The following is a 23,870-nucleotide window of genomic DNA, read 5'->3' as shown; positions in this document are numbered from 1 at the left end:
TCACACTTGAGTCAAGCAAGCCAGTCGATCCAAGCTTGAGCCATGGCTCGCAAGGTCACAGCCTTGGTTGCATCTGCCCTGCTACTGGCACTAGTCTTCATATCTTACGGTAAGCACACGGAATAAAAAAAATACTCATGCTATTCTTGTTTCAGATGAAATTATGAACCATGTTTGGTTTAATAGAAAGATCTTTTATGTTAAAAAAGATCTTTTATGTATCGAGCAGATGCTGGTGTGGATGCTTGGTGCCTAGAATACCCAGCGCCGGACATCAACGCCTGCCGTGGAGGCGGCCGTGGCGTCCAGACCTGCGGCGATGAGTGCCGAGACGTCGGCCATGACTTCCGCGGCGGTGCCTGCTTGGACAACGGCGACTGCGTCTGTCTCAAGTGCGCCGACGAGCCGCCGCCGGCGGCGAATACTCAGTAGAAATGTGCAGCGAGCATCATATGCACGCTGCATGGTTTTGTATCGTGCGATCGAGATAAAAATAACTCTGTGGAATGTGGGCATGGAGAGACCGATCGATGCATCGCATCGTGGTGAAATTCGCAAGCGTTTTACATATACCAAAAACGACAGCCAGTGCGTGCACGTCATCGGAACGAATCGAAATGGCATGATGTCCCCGCACCGGAATACTCTGCGTGAATCAGAATCCACATTCACGACATTATAATCGTTGCCGAAACATGCTAATTTTCACTTGACGTGCTAGGAGAAATATGAATCCTAAAAATTATATATATAAGAAAGCGAAACATCCCATCTCGATGTATCAGTGGGTTCAGTTACAATTGATGACGATAGTTATTGGATTTAATTTGTTTCTATTTTCCAACCATTATCATGAAACAATATATAACTCAGCACACTCAATACTTATTCTAAATTGTCCACATTTGCCATTACCAAAAATAAAAAACAAAAATACTCCTAATACAAATCTGAATCCTCCACAAATCGAGCTTGAAATTACCCATGTCTACCATTTTACAAAATTAATACAGAGTGACGTTTGTTTTGCATTGTTGTCTTTAACTAATATATTTGTAACAAAAGGTTTATTAAAAAATATATTTAATTGAAAGTATTGGATATGCCTCATCTAAGCGGAGGGAGTAATAATATATTTTTCATTTGACCAACCATAATTTTTGTGTATGCATTAGTGGTCAGACTATTTAAAGAAGTAATCCCTCTGAAAACAAGATACGCAGGCCCATTAATTTCGCTGATTGCACATATCCAGGATGATCACATGCGCATAATTGTTGCTGACGTACCAGAGTATCCAAAAGCATGATATGTGCACTTCCATATTTTGGCTGCCAATCATGGACATTACAAGTATGCCTGCAGCTAGCACCCTTCTATAAAATGGACATACAACACACGCCACAACCTCAACTGTACAAATAGCCACCCACCACTAAACTTGCAGTTGAGCTCGATCAAATCGATCTATAAGCCATGGAGTTGCAGCTCTGCAAGATCGCAGCAGCAGCTGCCCTAATCTTCGTGCTACTCCTGACCATCGGTACGTACGTGAGCTCAAAACAAAGTAAATCTCTATTATATTTCCATTGCTTTATTTCTGGGAGCAAGATCTGTAATGTATCTTTTGAACTGTATGCCGCAGGTGGGCAAGATCTGCAGGCCAGCGCCGGAAACAACGGCGAAATGTGTGCTCCGCCTTGGATCGCAGCAAGACGTTCAATGGCGCCTGCGTGAGCAAGCCACCCTGTGTCGCCGCCTGCGGAGGCGAGGGGTAACCGGACGGCTACTGCTTCAAGGACGTCGCCGACCCAGGCCACCGTGTCTGCATGTGCACCGGGCCATGCGGGCCGGAGACAGCGGCGGCGGCGGCGTCTCGGGGAAATACGGTGTAGCTTATATATGGCTGAGAATGGACGACGGTGACCTATATCGATGATAGGGAAACAATGGGTGGTAATATCGACTTTTTTTTTGAAAGATCATTGATGATATCGAGTTTATGCAGCGATTTTCCGTGTTAACGAATTTGTACTGTTTTTAATTAACAAAACAAGCAAATGAAAATTCAGTGTTGACTTCTTGTGTCCGGACGGACGGCATGTAGCATCTAATCTTTTTCGTTTCTGTTGAGCTTGTTACCACCACGCTACTGCATAACTTTGAACGGCATGAGGATGCCTGTGGTGTTAAACCTAATCACATAAGTATTCACATGAGGCCTTTCTGATCGGACCCCTAACTGAGCCACTGCAGCAAATTAAGATGAAAAGTCTCGTCATTTACGTCTGCTATAGTGCCATTTCTGAAAGAGAGTGATGGCCAACACAGCAACCTGTATTGATCTGTTTGGTTTACATATATCGTACATTCATGCAAGGTTTGACCGGTTCTACAGCTAACAAACCGAAGATCCTAACTAGCTAACTGGGCGTGAACGAATGAAGTGTGGTGACCGTGATCTCCGCGAGTACACGATGATTCTTGATGTATTCCATTGCTATGTAATGCATTATATCATTTTTATTGCTCTATTTTGTTAGTCTATTAAAAGGCAAAAAAATCAGCATTTTACGAAATTATGATTTTTTTGCACTCTTGCTACAGAATATCTATAACCTAAATATATTTGTACATTTGAAATTATAGATCATCTATTTTGAAAACTAAATAAAACCATTTATTGTGTGTTGGTTAAATTTTTAATCCCTCAGGAACTAACGGATCGTCATAGAACGTCGACGGAAACGAACAGTTAGGACAGCAGGCAAATGGAGATGCAGGAGAGGAAGCATCACGGGGCACTGTGAAAAAAAGGATATATCATTTTGCATACCATCATTTCTGCGCAAGTACTACCTCACTATCATTATAACCCACCATCAATCCTTGCAATTTCAACAAATAAAAGCATTATTGATGCTTCTCGATGGAATGTTCCATGTCAAGCAGCGCCTTACCTTCAATGGATCATGGGAATAGATAGTTGGCTCTAATAATTTTGATTTTCAAGGCAGCAGTAATTTCTTGGCAAAGTTAAATAGTACGCGTAGCTGTCCATCCAGCTGACATTCCACGAGATATCACTAATAAGCAGCAGTCCTGTATAAGTAGGTGGTTTTGATCAGCATTTGCATACCCTCAATCTACTCGATCCCAACAATCCCAAATTTTGGCCATGGGTAGCAGCAACATTATCACAGGAACTGTGCCGGCTCTCATGACATTGGTGCTAATCCTCTTGTCTTCATCTGGTAAGTTCAGCAAATATTTGTATGCAAACAAATCTTATGGCTGGGATCTAATTTGATCTGAGTAATTTTTACTACCCTTTTATATATACACAATGCCACAATCTCTCTCTGAATTTTTTTTGGGAAAAAATCTCTCTCTGAATTAACAGGCGCAGAAGCTGATAACTGCGGCGTGCTCATCAGCGAGGCTCCGATGTGCGAGGCCCCCAACGCGGACGCCTGCGAAACCTGGTGCTACCACAAGGGATACAGCACGGGAGCCTGCTACGCCGGCGTCAACCGCCGGGCTTGCATCTGCGAAAACCCGTGCTCCAAAGAGGCGCAGGGCGAGCGGCCGCCATCGTCGGTGGAGCCGACCAGGGCATGAAGATCCTCGTGAATGATTAATTCCTCTCTTGGTTTGGCGTGTAAAGCTCATGAATATATATATTTATAATTTTACACTCATGTATGATCAGACAACTCCTCTATCAAATGCATGAACTGTTTACCATTTTGGTTCAAAATGATTAAAATCGATAGCGGTTTCATTCTTGTGAAATTTTTTTAGCTGAAACCAATTGCATGCCTATCTTGGTTGAAAAGGATTGAACTGAATAGCAGTTTCATTCCGGTACCAATGCAAGATAAGCATGCAATAATTGAAATCAATCAGTACTCTCTAAAACTTGCTAGTATCCAAGACCAGGGGCATATGCACATTCATTTTCAGACAGATATGGATGCACTGTGGACTCTGTATAAATTGATTCCTCTACCATTTCCTTCCTCCTCACCCAGAAAAGCTCAGTTTAAACTTCAGCCATGAATGGGAAGATCGCAGCCTTGGTGTTGCTCCTCCTGGCCTTGGGTGAGTGACTATTGAGCTAATCCAAACTGCAAATCTTGAAAGCCATGAACTGTAATTGACTAAAATTTCCTCGCGATCGACCGATTTGTGCTGATCGCTTTAGCTGTAAATTGTAATGCAGGTGCCCAGGCCGACATGTGCAAGAAGCGCAGCAGAACCTTCGAAGGGCGGTGCGGCCTCAACATGAACTGCGCCACCGTGTGCGTCGCCGAGCACTACACCGGCGGCTTCTGCAAGGGCTTCTTCCACCGAGAGTGCATGTGCACCAAAGACTGCAGTGACGATGGAGACAATGGTGGAGGGAATTTGTTACCGCCGGGCGACGGGGATTACGGGCCGCCGGCGGGGGGCCGGAGGCCAAGCGTAGGATCTAGAGCTAGCCGAAAGATTGGACGGGCATTATAGAGATGTGGGATATGACGTCAGCGTGTGGCAGTCTTTGGGCATTATAGTATAGACTATAGAGTATCACTGATACATCATATTACATAATATGCAGCATTCAATAAGAAATATTTTCCCCTGAAATAACTTGCGAGTATCCAAGACCAAGGACATGCACATCCATTTTCAGAAGACGCACGGTGGGGTGGTAATCATAAATAGTCTCTTCTGCCCCTTCCCTTCCTCCTCGTCAAACAAAGCTCATCTCAGTTCAGTTTGGGTTCATTCAGCCATGAAAAACAAGATCGCAGCAACGGCCCCTGGTCCTGCTTCTCCTGACCTTCGGTGAGTGATCGAGAGTGCATCCAGACTCCAAAGCACGATCACCCATGTCATGTATATACTTGTATTATTATCCTGCATGCCTTGCTATTGATTGCTTGGTTGGTTCACTTCATTTGATTTCATTGAGCAGGTGCCAAGGCGAAGGACGTCAGGTCCTGCTCCGACTTGATTTGTACCCTCGTTTGCATTGGCATGGGCTACACCGGCGGCCACTGCAGCTTCTACTGGCGCCAGTGCAAGTGCAATAAGGACAGCAAAGATGGAGGTGGTGCTAGGGCTAGAAGAGAACGAGGTGTTGATGGCTTTGGGGACGATGAGCCAAAGGCATTCATGGCAAGGGCCCCAAGAGCTACAAGACATCCATGAACACCCATGAACACAGGACTGAGAGAGTGCTAGGTCACTGCTCAGATCAGTCGTGCTAGCCCACCTATTTGTGTGTCACTGGGTGACTTGTGCATGCCAACCTGATCTTGATGAGTTGATGAAAATAATGAAATGGATTTGTTACCCTTTGTGTGTTGATTATATATTGGTTTGCCATTCTCCTTACCTGCCACATTTGTACCTACTCCCTCCATTCCAAATTGCATGTCATTTCTAGGTTGCTACGCACCTAGATATATAATTTGTCTAGATACACAATAAAAATTATGAATCTAGAAATACCAAAATGACTTACAATTTGGAACGGAGTGAGTATACGCTGAATTGCAGGATTGGCATCAGAAACTAGCAAGATCAGTAACTGCAAGCAGGGCCCAACTCTATTAGGTGTACGAAATGGTAAACCAGCTAGACAGAGCATTTCGATTTCTCGAAGGACAAGAACGATATGTGCACAGAGTTTGCGACAACAGTAGCATGCAAGAACACCAAAACTTCTACCAGCCACACCCCTGCTAGGCACCGCTGCGAATCAAAAGGTGCTTAGGGCAAGTGCATTGGTGTCGTCTAATAGGCGGTCTCATGCATTGACATGAAATCTTGAGACGATTCAACAGGCAATCCGTACAATGGGTTGTCCTATAATTTGTCTGATAGTGGTATATAATTCCTTAATTTGTGCATAAGAAAAATAAAATATTATGAGTTGCATGGCAATAATAACTCGCACAATGGTTGTTAAGTTGTCTCGTAGTCCTACAATTTAGCTCATGAGATGGTTGTTTCGCGAAGCAACGACCTCTTTCTCTCTCCTCGCTCTCTCTCCTCCACATCATCAAAAATTCTACGTGGCACTGCATGAGACGACCTATGAGACCGCTGACGTGTAGCAATGTACTTGCCCTTAGCTAAGAATCTTGCTACACGCGTACAAGTGTACAACCCTTAGCCCTACGACAGAACCATACAGTGAGTTGGAGAAACCGTTTGCATTTCTTTACCGTAATAAAGTGAGAGAGAAAACTCTCAGCTAGCGTATCCATTTAGCTGTGGGTACTCGAGACCAAGATATGCAATAATGCAGTAATGCACATCAATAAATTCTTTTAGCAACATATATTGTAACTCATCGATCAGAGAGCATCCAGGATCCGGATATGCACATCCATTTTCGGATTCATGGTGGTGATGGATCGGATGCTCCCTGGACTCTATAAAAAGACACATGTGCCCTTCACTTCCTCCTCGCCCAACAAAGCTCCATCAGTTAAGCTCAGCCATGAAGAGCGAGATTGCAGCAACGGCCTTGGCTTTGCTCCTCCTGGCCCTGACCTTCCGTGAGTGACTTCATCCAAACTTAAAACATTGACATGATATTTAGTACTCTCCCGCCGTCCCAAATTTGTTGTAAAACCTATGTATGAGTCAAAATGACCTACGACTTAAACGGAGGGAGTAGCTACATTATGGTAGAGTGGTTGATCGAATTTGATTGTGCATACAGGTGCTGAGGCCGACCTCTGCTCCTCGCGCAGCAGGACCTTCAAATGGTGGTGCTACCACAGTGAGAACTGTGCTGCCTCTGTTGGATTTAGGTCCATGTGTGGCCCAATTTGCAAATTTCAAAGCATGTATAACTTTTAGTCCCATACTGCTAAGTCAAGGAGAGGTTGTCTTGCTTAAATATGAAAGTCTCCTCTTTATGCAAAATAGGTGCAAATGAGAGAGAAGAAGACTGTTGCTACACGCACGCGCAGCTTGCGCGCATCTTCGCGTGGAAAATCGCGTGACTTGTGACTTGGGAATAAAATTGTGCGCATTTTTCCTCCAAATAAAATCTGAAATGTATTTTAGGCACATAATTCCAACAGTCAAAAACCTGATTGTGTCTATTTCTTTGATCTAGCAATGGCAAACTATGCAGATTGAGAATGTGAATAACACCGTATTAGGCTGCATCCTCACCATCTTGGCGGACCAACTCTATGATGTGTATATGAATTACTCATCGGCCACCATGCTGTGGGAGGCTTTGGAGCAAAAATATGCAGAAGTCGAAGCTGGTCGCTGGCTGTATGTGTGCGAAAAGTTCTTTGTTTTTAGTATGGACAGTGCTAAATCAATTGTAACTCAAGCACACGACCTCCAGCTTCTGGTTGGCGAGATTGCACATTTAGGATGTGCTTTACCTCCAAAGTTTGTTGCAACAGCGATTGTTGCTAAACTTCTTGCAGAGTGGCGTGATTTTACTACATCTCTGAAGCACAAAAGAGAAGAGATTTCTATTAAAGATCTCATTGCAGCTCTTGATGTGGAAGAGAAGGCAAGGGCAAAAGATGTGCAGGTGAGGAACGTGCAGAACGGTGCCAATTTTGTTCAAAAGATGAAACATTTTAACAAGAAAGAGGGTCCCAAGATGAATAAGATTACTAGCTTTAAAAAAAGAAGCAAACATAGAAGAAGAATCTCACGTGTTTCGTGTCCGTACTCCTAGCCATTTTGCCAAGGATTGTCGTGACCGCAAGGACAGGACCACTGAACTGAGCAAAAAGTTTACTCACTGACCATTGGCGAGGCCTCGACTCCAGGAGGGTAAGGTAAATCTCCTGTTGTTTATTCTGTATTTCAGTCTATCGACTGGTGGGTTGACACTGGTGCAAATGTTCACGTGTGTTTTGATGCTTCCTTGTTTTCTTCATATCAGGCAGCAAGGGCTTTCAGCGTCCTAATGGGAAACGGAACGCGTGCTTCTGTTCTTGGTGTTGGTACAGTGGATCTGGAGCTTACTTCAGGAAAAACCATCCAATTGAAGAATGTCCAGCATGCGCCTGTGATAAACAAGAACCTGTTGAGTGGGTCTCTCCTGTATAGGAGTGGTTATAAGCTAGTATTCGACTCGAATAAAGTTGTAGTGTCTAAGTTTGGGGCTTTTATAGGAAAAGGCTATGCCAGCGGAGGCTTGTTCCGCTTAAATACTATGGATTCTTGTTATAGTTTGAATATTACTACTGCCTTGAATAAAAATTCTGCTGATGTATGGCATTCAAGGTTCTGTCATGTTGATTTTGATATAATTGCTAGAATATCCAAATCTGAGTTAATTTCTAAATATTAATCATGTTGATTTTGATACAATTGCTAGAATATCCAAATCTGAGTTAATTTCTAAATATTAATCATGTTCTAGTCAGTATGTTGGCTGTTTATATGTTTTATATGCTTGCATATTTTTATCTATATGTTTTTCCTCCGAATAAAATCTGGAATGTATTTTAGGCAGATAATTCCAACAGCCTCTGCGTCAGCGAGCACTATACCAGAGGATTCTGCAAAGGTATATCAATCAAGGATTGCATTTGCACTAAGGAATGTGATGGTGGTGGCGGAGACGGGGAGGAGATAAAGCCCCACCAGTCGGCCCACCATCAACCCGCCATTGCCGATCACCCCGCCATTACCATTCCAACTACCAGTCGGTGGAGGGTGTAAACCGCCGCCACTAAAGGAAGAAGAGAAAGAGCCATTAGCGGAGTTGACGACAAGGGTCCGGAGAGTCGGAGGACATGCATGATGGGTCATTGATTGTGTGTGATGGAGTGAGTCTCTTGTGCATGCCAACTCCACATTTGATTTAATTGCAATAATAATAAAATTGTTATGTTACGTATATGCCAATATATCTTGGAATGAATGAAGTCGCTAAGTACGTCTTCATCTACACTAAAATAAAAAGATAAAAAAATAATGCGAGTGTCCATGCTAGAAAATAGTTGCAGCACGAGTTACTCACGGTCAAAAAATAGCCGTTTTAAGTTTTGACTCGCAGCTAGCGAATGGATGGTGGCCGGAAACACGAAGACACGCAGCGGAGGCGCGGCATCTCGAGCAATTATATTATACTTCCTCCGTTCCATAGATATTATGTATCTAGATGTACACTATATCTAGATGTTTAGTAAAAATTATACACCTAGAGAAGTCAAAATGACCTACAATTTGGAGCGGAGAGAGTGGAACATTAGGATTTGCACTAAATGGAACATTATGGATGAATGTCACACTTTTACAATACTTAAGAGATAAAAAATACACTTTTTCCTATTATATCTCAACAGTTACTATATGTATAGGATATGCACAGCTCACAAGTACTCCTATTAATTTTATTTAATCAATACTCCCTCTGTCCTAAAATAAGTGTCTAAAATAAGTGTTAGGATGCAAAAAAAATGCTCCGAAGAAATGACAAAAGAAATCACTCCGACATTATAGCATATGTATGCATATAGTAAATTTTGCTGTAGCTTTTGCGAGTATGGGGACCCGAATACACACATCCATTTCAGAAGATGCACGGTGGTATAACATTGCAAGTATATTGTTGGATATTAATTTCCAAAATAAATAAATCATGATAAGAGACAATCCTAACACGTAAAACACTAACATACTAGGTACCAAGAACAGTATAATTATGATCTCAGAAAATATGATTAAAAAATGGATCAGATCATGCCACACGTTCCGAGAAACCGTGATGACGAGCGGTGCTGATGGGACGACAACAGTGTTGCAGATGGATCGCAACAGCTGGCATTGAAGACGACAGTACGCTGCAGCCCCTAACTTGGATGGAGAACGAGTCGTGATGATGATCTTGAGCAGTCCCGCGGAGCGCTTCCTAAAAACCTTATTCGCCCTCTCTCGGTGCACAATCACAAGGACGAGTGGTTCCGAAGACCTGCTCTCCCGCTCGCCAGTGCACGCCGACGCAACGGAATAGAGAAGTCTACAGTGGCGGCGCAGCAGTGCAGAAGAGACAAAACCTAACTCGTATAGACCACCTTAGGGATACCCGAACTTAGAGACCTTCCCGTATAGTAGTCTATGGTGCGTCTTTTCCATGAGAGGTGATCCGTATTTAGAATCCCCAACACCCTCGTTTATTAGCAATATGGGACTAATAGATAGTGTACCCCCTCTTACGCTAATGGATCTTTGAGATTTATTCAGAATTATTTATATGGGCCAAGCCCATATATCTAACAATCCCCCACCAGATCTCAAATACCCATTTAGGTGTTTTGCATTTTTCTCACTACTGTTTGATATACCAGTGTTTCAGCAAGGACTGTTAAGTTGAACTCTTGCCTAGAGTTTCAAGCTACACTCATCCACAACTTGACAATGGACTATGCCTTGAATTGCTAGTTTTGCACGGACAAGTTTCACTTAAAATCATAGCTAGTACCTGGCTGCCAGTAGCCTACCCCGCAGGTGGAGCATATACGTCGTACTCCCTCATCTCTTTCATGAGCTTACTAAAGATCACCCAAGTCTCATAGACTGCGACGTTTAACAACCAAACTCAGATAGGTGTGTTCTTTCAAGAATGCTCTATAGGACAGCATCGTCGCTTATCAAAGCCAATAGAATCACATTAAGTCATATAGCCAACCTTACAGCACACATGCCTTACATCATACCTATCTTACAATATTTGAGAATATTGCACCTTCACTTAGAGAGGGTTAAATAATTACTCTCCTTAGTTAACCAAAAGCTTATTTTTTCCAGATCCAAATTCACAGGATCTCCCATCACATAGGTTGGGTTACCACTATGGCAACTCAAATGGGTCTCATACCTATCTCCCTCGATGCACTTTCTATCACATTATGTGATAGCCTTTTGTAAAGGGATCTGCCAGATTTTTATCTATTTGAATATAAGTCACACTTATTACTCTGGAGTTTCTCAATTTCCTAACAGACTTTAGTCGTCTCTTGACATGTCTTGATGACTTCGTATTATCCTAAGCACTATTCACTTTGACTATCACAGTTTGATTGCCACAATTCATAAGGATGGTCAGCACTGGTTTTCAACCACAGGCAAGTCCATCAAGAGCTCACGCAGCCACTCTGCCTCAACGGTGGTTGTATCTAAAGCAGTAAGTTCTGCCTTCATGGTTGACCTCATCAAAATGGTCTGTTTGCAAGACATCCATGATATTGCACCACCTCCAAGGGTAAACACATACCCACTCGTGGCATAAAGCTCATCAGCATCAGAAATCTAGTTCGAGTCACTATATCCCTCAAGCACAGCAAGGTGCCCAGAATAGTGAATCCCATAACTCATAGTACCTACCAAGTAGCGCATTAACCCTTTCAAGTGCATGCCAATGATCAATACCCAGGTTTGACATGAACCTGCTCAATTTGCTCACAGCAAAAGATATGTCGGGTCTTTGCGCTAGCTAAGTACATGAGTGGACCAATAATCTGAGAGTATCTCTGTTGACCTTTCGCAATTTTCTTTTTCTTTTGAAGTACCACACTAGGATCATAAGTAGTTGGAGAAGGCTTGCTGCCCATGTAGCCAAAGCGGCTCAAGATCATCTCCACATAATGGGATTGCAAAAGAGTGATCCCATCCTCATCCTTAATCAGCTTAATATTCAAAATAACATTAGTTTCTCCTAGATCTTTCATATCAAAACTCTTTGATAGAAAACACTTGACCTCATTGATCACATCAATATTGTTGCTAGTGATTAGTATGTCATCCACATACAAGCATAATATAACTCCTTTACCTCCAACATGGTGATAGTACACACATCTATCAGCCTCATTTATGACAAAGCTCGTAGAAGTTAAAGTTCTGTCAAACTTCTCATGCCATTGCTTAGGCGCCTGTTTCAGACCATACAAAGACTTCAATAATTTACACATCTTACTTTCTTGACCCTTCAACACAAATCTATCAGGTTAATCCATATAGATCTCCTCATCCAATTCTCCATTTAGAAAAGTTATCTTTACGTCCATCTGATGGACAATAAAACCATATGAGGTAGCCAAAGAAAGTAGTGCTCGAATTGTGGTCAATCTAGAAATGGGTGAGTAAGTATCAAAGTAATATGCACCTTCCTTTTATGTGTAGCCTTTGGCCACAAGTCGTGCCTTGTACTTCTCAATAGTACCATCAGACCTAAACTTCTTCTTGAACACCCATTTATAATCCGCTTGTTTGCAGCCATAGGCGTTTAGTGAGCTCCCAGGTTCCATTAGAAAGAATCGAGTCCATCTCATTATGGACAGTTTCTTTCCAATCATTAGCATCTTGAGATGCAAATGTCTCAGCAATGGATGTGGGCGTATCATCCACAAGGTACACAGTGAAGTCATCACCAAAGGATTTTGCAATCATTTGTCTCTTACTCCTTCTGAGAGCCTCATTGTCATCCTTCTCAATGACCTCCTCATGCTCATCAGATTGTTCAGAAGATTCAATAGATGCAATTGGTTCAGAAATTATCTCAGAGGAAAATCTAGAAGTGCTATGCATATCTTTCATAGAAAAATATTCTCAAAGAATATTGCATCACAAGATTCCATAATAGTATCAACATGCATATCAGGTACCTCTAATTTAACTACTAAAAATCTATAGGCAATACTCCTCTGAGCATATCCTAGAAAGACACAATCCACTGTCTTAGGTCCCAACTTGTGTTTCTTAAAAATTGGTACATTGACTTTCGCTAAGCACCCCCAAGTGCACAAATAAGAAAGTGATGGTATTCTCCCAACCCACATCTCGTATGGAGTTTTCAGGACATGACATGATGTCAATAAAGCCTTCCCACATCATGCCTTAGATAAACCAGCAGTGTCTAACATGGCACAAATCAGATCAGTCAGCATGTGGTTTTTTTCTCTCAGCAACCCCGTTTGATTCGGGCGAATAGGGAGGCATGCTCTCATGAATAATACCATGTTCCTCACAGAATTCATCAAAGATTTTAGAAAAATATTCACCACCACAATCTGACCTTCGACGCTTGATCTTTCCCTCTAGTTGATTCTCAACTTTAACTTCATCAGAGTAGTCTAACAATTCATCCTTAGTTTGCAACAAATAAACATAGCAAAATCTAGTCGCATTATCAATCAATGTCATGAAGTATCTCTTTTCACCTTTTATCAACACACAATTCATCTTTTGAGAAATGTCCCATCTCTCCATAGGTATAGCAAGACAAATCAGTTTTTTTCATCATCTTCTTCTTGATGGTAGTAGTCTTAACGACCTTGTTTTCCCTTTATTCTTATTGTGTGGGAACTTCTGCACCATGTTGGCGCTAGACTGACCTTGATCTCCTTTATCAGCAACATCTTTCATCGGAACCTTCTCCTCAACATCAAGAGACGCTATCAGGTTTTCAACAAACATCTCCTGTCTCCTATATTTCAGAGTTGTGGCGAAATTCCTCCACGTGGAAGGCAATTTTGCAATAATGCATCTAGCCACAAACTTGTCGGGTATCTCACACTTGAGCTGCTCAAGGTACTTCACAATGCACTATACCTCATGCACTTGCTCTACTACAGAACGATTGTTCACCATCCTATAGTCATGGAAGCTCTCCATGACGTGCAGTTCACTACCTACATCTGTTGCATCATACTTTGTAACCAAAGCATCCCACAACTCATTTGCATCTGCCGAGTCCACATAGACATCAACCAAACGGTCAGAGAGCACGCTGATGATACATCCCACGAAAAGATTATTGGCATCCGCGAACTTTTGCTGCTGCTCAGCAGTCAGTTCACCTTCTGGTTTGCCTTTTCTCGTGTCCTAGATGTGCATCGCATTAAGCCACAGATTGACCTTTGATTGCCATCTCCTAAAGTTCACACCAAAAAACTTTTCTGGCCTCAATGACTCAGCAAAACTAGCCATCGTAAAATTTTCGGATTGTTGGATAATTAGGCAATTGTTGTATTCATTTCCAAAATAAATAAATCATGACAAGAGACAATCCTAGCATGCAAAACTCTAACATACTAGACAACATGAACAGCATAATCATGATCTCATAAATATGATTAACACCATATCAGATCACGGCGCACGTACCGGGAAGCTATGATGACGAGCAGCGCTGATGGAACGACGACGGTGTTGCAGACAAATCGCAGCAGCCGGTGTTGAAGATGACGGTACGTTGTGACATGAAGATTGTACAGAGGACGAGCCGTGGCGATGAACTTGAGCAGTCGTGCGGAATGCTTCTCAAAAACCTTATTCGCCCTCTCCAGGATCACAAGGATGACAGGTTCCGGAGACCTGCACGCCAACGCAACAGAATGGAGAAGACTACAGTAGCGGTGCAGCAGTGTAGAAGAGGCAAAACCTAACTCGTATAGACCACCTTAGGGATACCCGAACTTAGGGGGCCTCCCTCTATAGTAGTCTATGATGTGTCTTTTTCATGAGGGGGGTGGTCCGTATTTATAGGGAGGAAAACCCCAACACCCTCATTTATTAGCAATACAGGACTAATAGATGGTGTACCTCCTCTTACGCTAATGGACTTTTGAGATTTATTTAGACTTATTTATATAAGCCAAGCCCATATATCTTAACATACACACTTCTACCATTCCATTTTTCCCTCTGACGAACAAGCAGAGCTCAATTCAGTTCAGCTTGAGCCATGAATGGCGAGATCGCAGTAACTGCCTCTGTCCTGCTCCTTCCCGACGTCATGTGACTGAACGAGTTCACCCGGCCTTGATTCTTGATTAGTTATCCCAAAATCCCAACTTTAGCACTATGCAAAAAGAAGATTCCCCATCACATCAAACTTACGGTACATGTATGGAGTACTGAATGTAGACGAAATAAAAACTAATTGTACAGTTTTGTTGTACTTTGCGAGACGAATCTTTTAAGCCTAATTAGTCAATATTTGGATAATAATTCACAAATACAAACGAAACGCTACAGTATGTTACGGTGCTGGCACAATGATTTTGGTTGTCCAAAATCGGGCAACTAAACAGGCCCTCAAGACTATACTATACACATTGATACGGGCAGCAGGCTCCCACCGCTATCTGCAGTAGCAAAGGCCACATGCTGACATGCACATGCCAAAGATATGAACAAATAAATGCCATAAATAAACCCTCTCTATCTTAAAGAGTGTCAAGATAGACCAGGATATGCATATCCATTTTGGGAGGCATGACGGTAGTTAATGCATAGATGCACCCTGAACTCTATAAAAAAGATGGTTGCCCACTTGCCCTTCACTTCCCTCTCTCCTCACCCAGCAAAGCTCATTTCAGTTCAGTCATGGAGGGCAAGATCACAGCAACGGCCATGGTCCTTCTCCTTCTGACCTTGGGTTAGTGTTTTAATCCATCCAAAGCATGGAAGCACATGGAAGCGAATGGCTAGTCGCTATATAGTCAAGTGGTTGACTGAATTTGGTTATGTATGCAGGTGCTGAAGCTGATCGGTGCGAGACGCACAGTAGGACCTATAAAGGGCGTTGCAACAATCACAACTGCTGGTCCATCTGCATCACAGAGGATTCACTGGTGGATTCTGCAAAGGCACGTTGCTTCTGAAATGCAAGTGCACTAGCGAGTGCAATGGTGGTGGTGGGGGTCCTCTCCCACCAGGTGGTGGTGTTCCAGCCGCACAAGTCAGGGGAGGGGTAACATCCTACCCCCGCCGGTTGGAGGAGGGTGTAACGTCCCGTCCCCACTAGTCAGTGGATGGTGTAAGGTCCGTCCACGTTAGGTGGTGGAGATTATACATGAAGAGCTGAGAGGCCTATCAATCTTTAGTTTTGTATGGTTGTCTTACTCTCTTGTGCATGTTGACTCGAGATTTGAGTTAACGGTAAAGATAATAAATGAGTTTTTTTTTACTTGCTCCTACGTGATTGGTTGTTTTGATTATCACATCTATGTTTGCTAGATTTGTTGAATTTAATCGTGCCTGCAGAAATATTTTACGCATAAGAGCCGTTTTGCTATCCTTGGGACGTACCACCAAAATACAATTAGGAATGTAGAAAATCTTAGTTATAAATAAATTCTTTGTTATAATTTTGTTCTACCTCATGGTGCCCCTAACGATAGTATAAATCGTCCAACGCTTAAACATCATATATCACGAAGAAACGGTACAATGAGATTATCACTAAATAAAGTCACGTCCACTGACGATCTGTATATCTTATATAATCTACTAGATGTTGTTAAGCCATGTCATCTATATTGTTATAGCTTCTAGCAAAATGGCCCGCGCAAATAACGCGGGTAGCTAGCTTTTTGTTAATGCTATTTGGCTATTTTATTTTAAAATAAATGGATATATATATATATATAGTTGTGTTAGTCATGTCATTGTATCATACCAATATATTATCATACTTTTCTATTGTCATATTTTGTGGCATGTCTTTTTGAACATGAATTAAACAGGACAAAGATAAGTTATATAGGAATATATTTTTTTCGTATTTACTGAAGCAACATAAAGATTTCTACATTTTTCATATATAATTTGTTTTTAAATTTTTTATTGGTGATGTATATTTTATTGTGAATTTTTTTTATGATGATAAATTATCTTACATTATTATATTTTTTGTGTCGATTAGTTTAAATGGATTTGATTAATCGACCTCTTACATCAACATATTTTATATTAATTTTATTTAGAAATTTATTTTTCAACTAATTATACTCTTAATGGGTTGTTTATTTAAGGATTTTTTATTACCAATATCAAGTGCTTTTGGAAAAGCATTTTCTCATTATTTTTTAACATAGATTATTTATTAGCTGTATTTTTCGTGGACTCTGTATTTAGCTTTAGTACGTCCCAAACCATATAAAAATTAGCTTCTAATTGTCTTGTTTTAAATATTCCAAATTTATAAATATATTGATTAGTTGTATTCTATATGAACTCTTTGGATTACTCTAAACCGTTATATCATCATAAAATCTGATGATCTATATTCTTTTCTTTTTTTCTAATTACCATGGGAATATTTCTAGACCCTCTTAAACGTGGTGGCTTCTTTTAATACAAATGTAATACGATAATGATGAATCCCTATCCAGCTTGTTTGAGTGATCTAGGTGAGAGAATATGGACTCCAGGAGCCATTTTACTATAGTGACTGATTGTGGTCTTGCACCGAGAGCGGGGTCCAATGGGACCACCTCTTTTGAGATTCGACCATGGCAAGGATGGCGCACGCGATGTTAAGGGAGAGGGTTTTTTGGTTCAGGCCGCAAAAGAGCGTAATACCCTATGTCCAGTGAGTTGTTACTTTCCTCCGGTGTTTCTTTTTGGGTCCAAAGAGAGTTATGCTCCCCTCCTTTTGTATCCGGAGAGGCTGTCTGCGGTTATAACCATCTTACTGTGAACACAGCAAGTCGGTTGCCGCCACCCTAGAGTCCCAAGGCTGCATGCCTTGGGACTCGTGGTGCATGAATCCTTGATCCTACCATGTGTCGTCATGTAACCCCCCGATGCGCATTGACATCTCTCTGGAGGCGACCCTCTCCCACCGTCGGCCATGTGGACATGCCACAAATGTACTGCGTTGTGCCTGGGAGCTTGATAGGTCAAGTGAGGGGGACCTACCATCGTGGCCACATCGCTCCTCGCCTATCGTGTTGTTAGGCCGAGGGCCTAGGCGATCCTTCCTCGGACCAATCGATCCTAGTCTTCCCCATAATCTTGATGTCTGGCGTGGAAGGTGCGTCTGCTACACTTGGACCTGCCCGTCCTGAGTCTAGCTGTAAGTCCTGTCACCCACGACTCCACAAGCACTTTTTCTTCGAGCCGAAGGAAACGCCCACACCCCTCACCCCCACACCATACAATGTCGATCCCGGGGCGGCTGGGGTCATTCCGGGAATGACATTTGGAGCCATTCGTGGGCCTCTCTTACCTTCAAGAGTTATGCGGCCCGAGACCCCATGGGGCCTCTAGGTGCGAGGACCCGTGACCTAACTGCTAGGTGGCTCCTTGTCGTGTCCCATGCTTCCACACGACGTGGCGGTCTAAGTTTCTCCTTGAAATATCTGCGCGGGGACCCTGGCTCCCTTGATGCTGACAACAACCCCCGGCCTTATACCTGGACGAGGATTCCGAAGTTCAAATGTGGGGCCAACTACTTATCGAGGCGGATGTCGCTTTGAACGCCACTCCATTGTGCATGCGGTCATCTTAACCACAAGCGGTTCTGATCCCCCACGTCATGCGGCATTACCGTGCTCTGTTCAGGGTAGGAGCACACTCATTTTTCCGGCGTGCGGTTTCAAAACCAAAGAGGCACATCATGAGCTTATAATTCCAAATCAAGAATGTTGTATTTTTATTTAGTCAAATTTCATCCTTCGTGGGATATTTTCTATTACATTGTTTGTATCGATTAGTTTAAATGAATTTGATTATTTATCTTTTTATACCAAAATATTTTTATTTTGAAATTCAGATATTAATTAATTATATGCAAAATGGATTTTACTTAAGGATTCTGATTACCAATATCAAGGGCAATTGGAAAAAGCATTTGCTCATTGTTTTTTAACATAGATTTAATTATTTATTATTTGTATTTTGGCATGGACGCTTTCTTTAGCTTTAATACTTCCCAGACCATATAGAAATAAGCTTCTAATGTTTCTTATTTTTAGATATTTCAAATTTATATATATTGGTTAGTTGCACTCGATATGAACTCTTTGGAATATGTGGACTGTTATATCATCTCAAAATCCAACGGTCTATATTCTTTTTTCTTTTTTAATTAACATGAAAATTTGTAGACTAGCTAAACGTGGTGGCTTCTTTTAACACTACTGTAATAAGACAATGACGAATCCCTAGGCAAATACTTTTCTATTAAAAAATTTGTGCAACCAAATTACTTGTATCGATTGCACGAATGTATATAGAGTCAGTCACGACTCCTGACCGGCCTAACATTATTTTGTTCAGAAACGACATGTGTCGATGACGTGAACTGCCCCCCCCCCCAAGTTTTTTGCATGACCAGAGATGGACGTGTCTTATGATGGCATGTAGACTTTTTGCACTTAACTGGAATCATGTTTATGGAAAGATGGAGTCAGTCCAATTCCAGTAGGAATTAGTAGTAGGCCTTTTTACGTTAATAAACAATGGAATCCAAGTTTGGTAAGAAATAACAACTTTTTAATTTTATATGGATTCTTTAGAATAATATAAACCGTTAGATTTACATAAAATCCAACGGTCTAAATCCTTCTCTTTTTGTGATTAACGTGGGAATTTCTAAATCCTCTCGGCGAACGTGGTGGTTTCTTTTAACACTATTGTATAAAGATAACTAGCAAGGTGGATCGTGCTAATATAGCACGGCTAGTATGATTTTGAGCTAGCATACTAATTAGTAATAACAACATGCAACTTTTTTCTCTTTAGATATTTGTCTTATTTTTGTCGTAGTGATGAAGTACATGTGCAGGGTTTTTTGAGTTGTTCTTCTCCTGTTCTCTTCCTAAGAAACTACATCAATGTACTATCTTCTTTCTTGTGTCTTGAGGAAACCAACTTTCTCTTTGACGATCAAGATCTTGGTGCACATCTGATTCATGGACATAATGAAATAGACCTATGCTATTTGATATCACACTGGTCCCTTTTTAGTGTGTTTAGCTCCTTATCTGAAGCCTATGAACATCTTGAACTGGACAGGCTTGATACTCTCCTACTAATTTTTATCACGTAGAATCCCACTTTTGTGTAGGTTTTTTGATTTGATATACTCCCGTTGTCATTCTTAGCACCTACACCAATGCACCATCTTCTTTTTCTATGTCTTGAGCAAGCCAATTTCCTCACTAATGATCATTATCTCTATGAATGTGTAGTCCATCGACATCATGAACTAAACCTCTCCTTATTGATATTCTAATGGAGCTCTTTTTTTTTGTCCGCAATGGATCTAGACCTCTCCCTCTACCTCGGCACATGCTCTTATGGCTATGTTTACCATAGCCCTCGTACCTTGTAGTAGTGCTTTATTTTGTGCTTTCCGCCCGCCTTAGGCTTTGGCGTGTCATTATTCTTGCCTTATTTTTATGGTTCCTCTCTACGGTATGCACCTGCTTTAGCTTGTTTTGCAGGCTATCCATGTTCCCCGTTCAACATCGCGAGCTTTGCCTGCATATCCATTATGATGTTCATGTCCTTTGGCAACACCTTGATCTAACCGGAGGCATGTCCATGAGAAATCGTTTGGCCTTACCACGATGCTATAAATTGATCTTATAACTCTAGCTCAGCTCAAATATTTTTTGCATGCTCTAATCCTATTTTTAGTTCAAATTAATTATATTTTATATAGATTCTTTATTTGGGTATTTTAGTGTAATGCATTTCATAGATGCTACGGCATCCCTAGTATGGCATTTCATAGACTCACTATCTTTTTGTTTTTGTTATCATAAATCTTTAGGTTAATATTTATCTTTTGAATGGAGTATTATATTTCAAAAATAAAATATATAAAATAAAATAAGAGAAAATAAATTACTTACCCTTAACATGTATCCATTTGTTTTAAATATATGACGTTTAGGATAAAATGATTACTTTATTTTAAACTAATATCTTATTTTAATCATCATATATTTCAAATGGATAAATTAATATAGATTATTGTAAACTTAGCGTAGGTCAGCTGATTAGGTTCCTTGTGATATTTTTTTTATAATTCTTTCAGGGGTAGAAAACGTGATCCTTGATAGCGAAGATACATAGTACCATAGTTATGTTTCACACTCCTACTCCCATGCCACGGCTCCTAGTTAATACCTAATACAGTAGTTGTAAATCACCCTCCTGCTTCTCTTCTTCTTTCTTTTACCGTACTGTTGTGTATAGATGTATTAGGCTTTTTAGTCCTAGTTGTTTATAATTCACACACTATTGGAATGCATGTTGGTGAGGCTAGCAATGGTATATTGTCCAGGCTAGTGATCCTCTGACGAAGTTCGTTCATTTATGCCTACATCATGGCCTCATCGGTGATATGAGTAAGGTGGCCAAGCTACCCCTCCGTTTCAAAATATAGGTCGTTTTGGTTTTCTAAGTGTATAGATTTTACTATGTATCTAAATATAACCCTATATTTAGATGCATAGTAAAATCTATGCATCTATAAAATCTAAAATGACCTACATTTTGGAACGTAGAGAGTACTCGCTATGTGTGACTCCACCGGCATTGTTAAATTCTCCTAACAATGTCATCTGCCATGCCTACTAATCCATTGTTGCCATCCCAAGCTTGATCACTTTCTACACTCCTATCTCTCCTTGGCATGAATCTGGCGGTCCCAGCTTGGTTGCTAACCACAGCTCATCATGCTGTAGTCTCGGCACGTACACTTTGCCCCCTACATTTTGTAGATAATGGATAAAAAATCTAGCTTTAACCTCCTCGTAGAGGAGGAATCAGTCCCACAAATTATTACACTTAATATGCTTGCACTACATGCTCACAAATTATTACACTTTGCCCCCTACATGGTGTTTCACAATAAAATCTAGCGTGCCAAAGAAAATTCCACGTCTCGTGTTGAACATTTGTCCACCGCAACTCTCCTGCTGGTATGCAGTCTACACCATGGCCATGCGCAACAGGACGTATGCTAGCACATGTACCCACCAATCTATGCTGCTCATGTGGAAAATTCTCATGTGGCTCACGTGGATGACTTGATGTTGCTCTTGCTCCAAAGCTCAGTTTCGCCTTCAAGTGCGAACGGATTCACCACCCTCTTGCTGCCAGGAAGCCCCGGGATGCCATCCACTCTTTATCTGTAGCTGTCCTCCCGCGATTGTGATTCGTGAACTCTTGATCTTGCACAGATGGTACGTTTCACCATTATTCTGGCTGTTCCATCTATCTCATGTGGGTCGTTTCGCAATATGATGGATTGTCGTGGCATGGAAGGATCGCAGATGAGGATGCGATATAGAACACTAATTCTTGAGTGGATAGTTTGGTATATACTTTATGTGGTTGTGTATTCATCAGACTGCAATAACCTAATTGTACCAATGGAACCTGACTTTTTCTTAACATGAAAACTCTACCTTATAACTTTGATGAAGCGAGGGTAGTGCTTCCTTCGTTTAGATTATCGTTTAGCATTTGCATAGAGTCCAGATTTATTTTTTGTGTGTTACTTTGCCTAATACATATGGATTATTATTTGGTTTGCTGTATGGTTAGTGTACATGCACGCATGGGTGTTCTAGCATGTAGGTTATTGCCTTTTTTTGTTGTATCTATATTTTGGACTTCTCGTGAAAGCTTTGTGCCGTGCTTTAGGTGGACATTTGTTGTTTTAATCTAAACCACAAAAATTGCAGATGAATGATTTTCTTTTTTTTTCATAATTAATGTGGGAGTTCTAGATTTAGAATAATATATCGTTAGATCTTAATAAAATCCAATGGTGTATATTCTTTTCTTTTTTAGATTAACGTGGTAATTTCTAGATCCCTCGACGAACACGGTGGTTTCTTTTAACACTATTGTATTAAGATAATAGAATAGAAGATTAAGTGTTTTAGCGGATCCCATCCCCTGTATATCCATTGGATTGACTCGATAGCTTCAAGCTACACCGTGCATATCCATTCCACCGGATTGGCTCCTAGCTCTAACTTCCTTACTTTGCCATTGTCACTGGTACGTTCTTTTCTCCTTTCTATCCATTGGATTGACTCAATCCCTAACTTCCTTCCTTAATTAATATGCCATATACTATAGTACGTCATTGCAGATTCACCACGCGCCGTTACATCATCAGGATTCACTAAGGGTGTGTTTGATTGGTTGTATCATTTGATTCATGTATGAAATGATTCAAAATAATAATGATCATTTTGTTTGGTTGGGTGAATTATACCAGCCCATCCAGGATGAGACCATCCCACTTAATACATTATCTACTAATTAGAGTGAACCATATGGTACAATGAACCACCCCATCCAGGATCATCCATGCATGCATCATATGGTGCATGCAACCAAACACACCCTAAGCTCCCTCGTGTGCACACTTGTCCTCACCTAACCCATCATCCCGTGGCACGCAGGGCGTAGCCCACCTCTCCTGAATTTCTCACTCCACTCCTTAAATAGGCAAGTGTGATGCTCGCTTTTTGTTCTCAAGTTTTCAAAATCCATCCGCCGCTTCAACACCAGAAACAGTACATCACTGAACAATCTAAGCAGCTCCTAGAACGGTAATCGCTGCTTCTTTCAAAAGAAAAAGAACGGTAACCCCGAAGGTTGTAGAACTTCTACGTCCATGTTCCTAGAGTCTAGCGGTATGTTCGCTTCAGCTTATTCAGCCGGCTTATCAGCCACCAAACAGTATTTTCCTCTCGCAACAAATCAGCCATTTCAGCTTTTCAACTTGCTTATAAGCTGAAGCGAACAGGCCGTAGTTCTTTTTCCCTATTACACGTTACAACAAAATCTCATGTTAACAGCTCAAGAGCAGCCATGGAAGGCTGCAACCACTACATGCAGTATGACAAAAATAAAAACTACTCTGTGTCTCTGTAGACAAACAGTAGCGGTTGGGCTAATGGACGGCAGCCAGAACATGCAGGCACGCCACAGTTGCCGGCCAGCGGCAACGGCGCCCTCTTCTCCGCAGGACGAACAGAGCAGTGCAGACCCTCTTGGCTGATCAACCTCTGGTTGATGCGTCAACTCGAATCCTGCTTACAGAATGGAGCAAC

General features: G+C 41.5%; 1 long non-coding RNA gene across 1 annotated transcript; it reads left to right on the top strand.

The window, feature by feature from the left end:
• The first annotated feature begins 15,346 nt into the window (after positions 1-15,346).
• Positions 15,347-15,971, top strand: LOC117841394 (uncharacterized). Its single transcript, XR_004637283.2, has 2 exons — positions 15,347-15,430; positions 15,529-15,971. It is a non-coding gene; the product is annotated as an uncharacterized lncRNA (long non-coding RNA).
• Positions 15,972-23,870: the final 7,899 nt, after the last annotated feature.

This window comes from Setaria viridis, chromosome 1 (genome assembly GCF_005286985.2).
Source record: "Setaria viridis chromosome 1, Setaria_viridis_v4.0, whole genome shotgun sequence".
Classification (NCBI taxonomy): domain Eukaryota; kingdom Viridiplantae; phylum Streptophyta; class Magnoliopsida; order Poales; family Poaceae; genus Setaria; species Setaria viridis.
The sequence above is the reverse complement of the archived record's forward strand: the minus strand, read 5'-3'. Positions and strand labels throughout refer to the sequence as shown.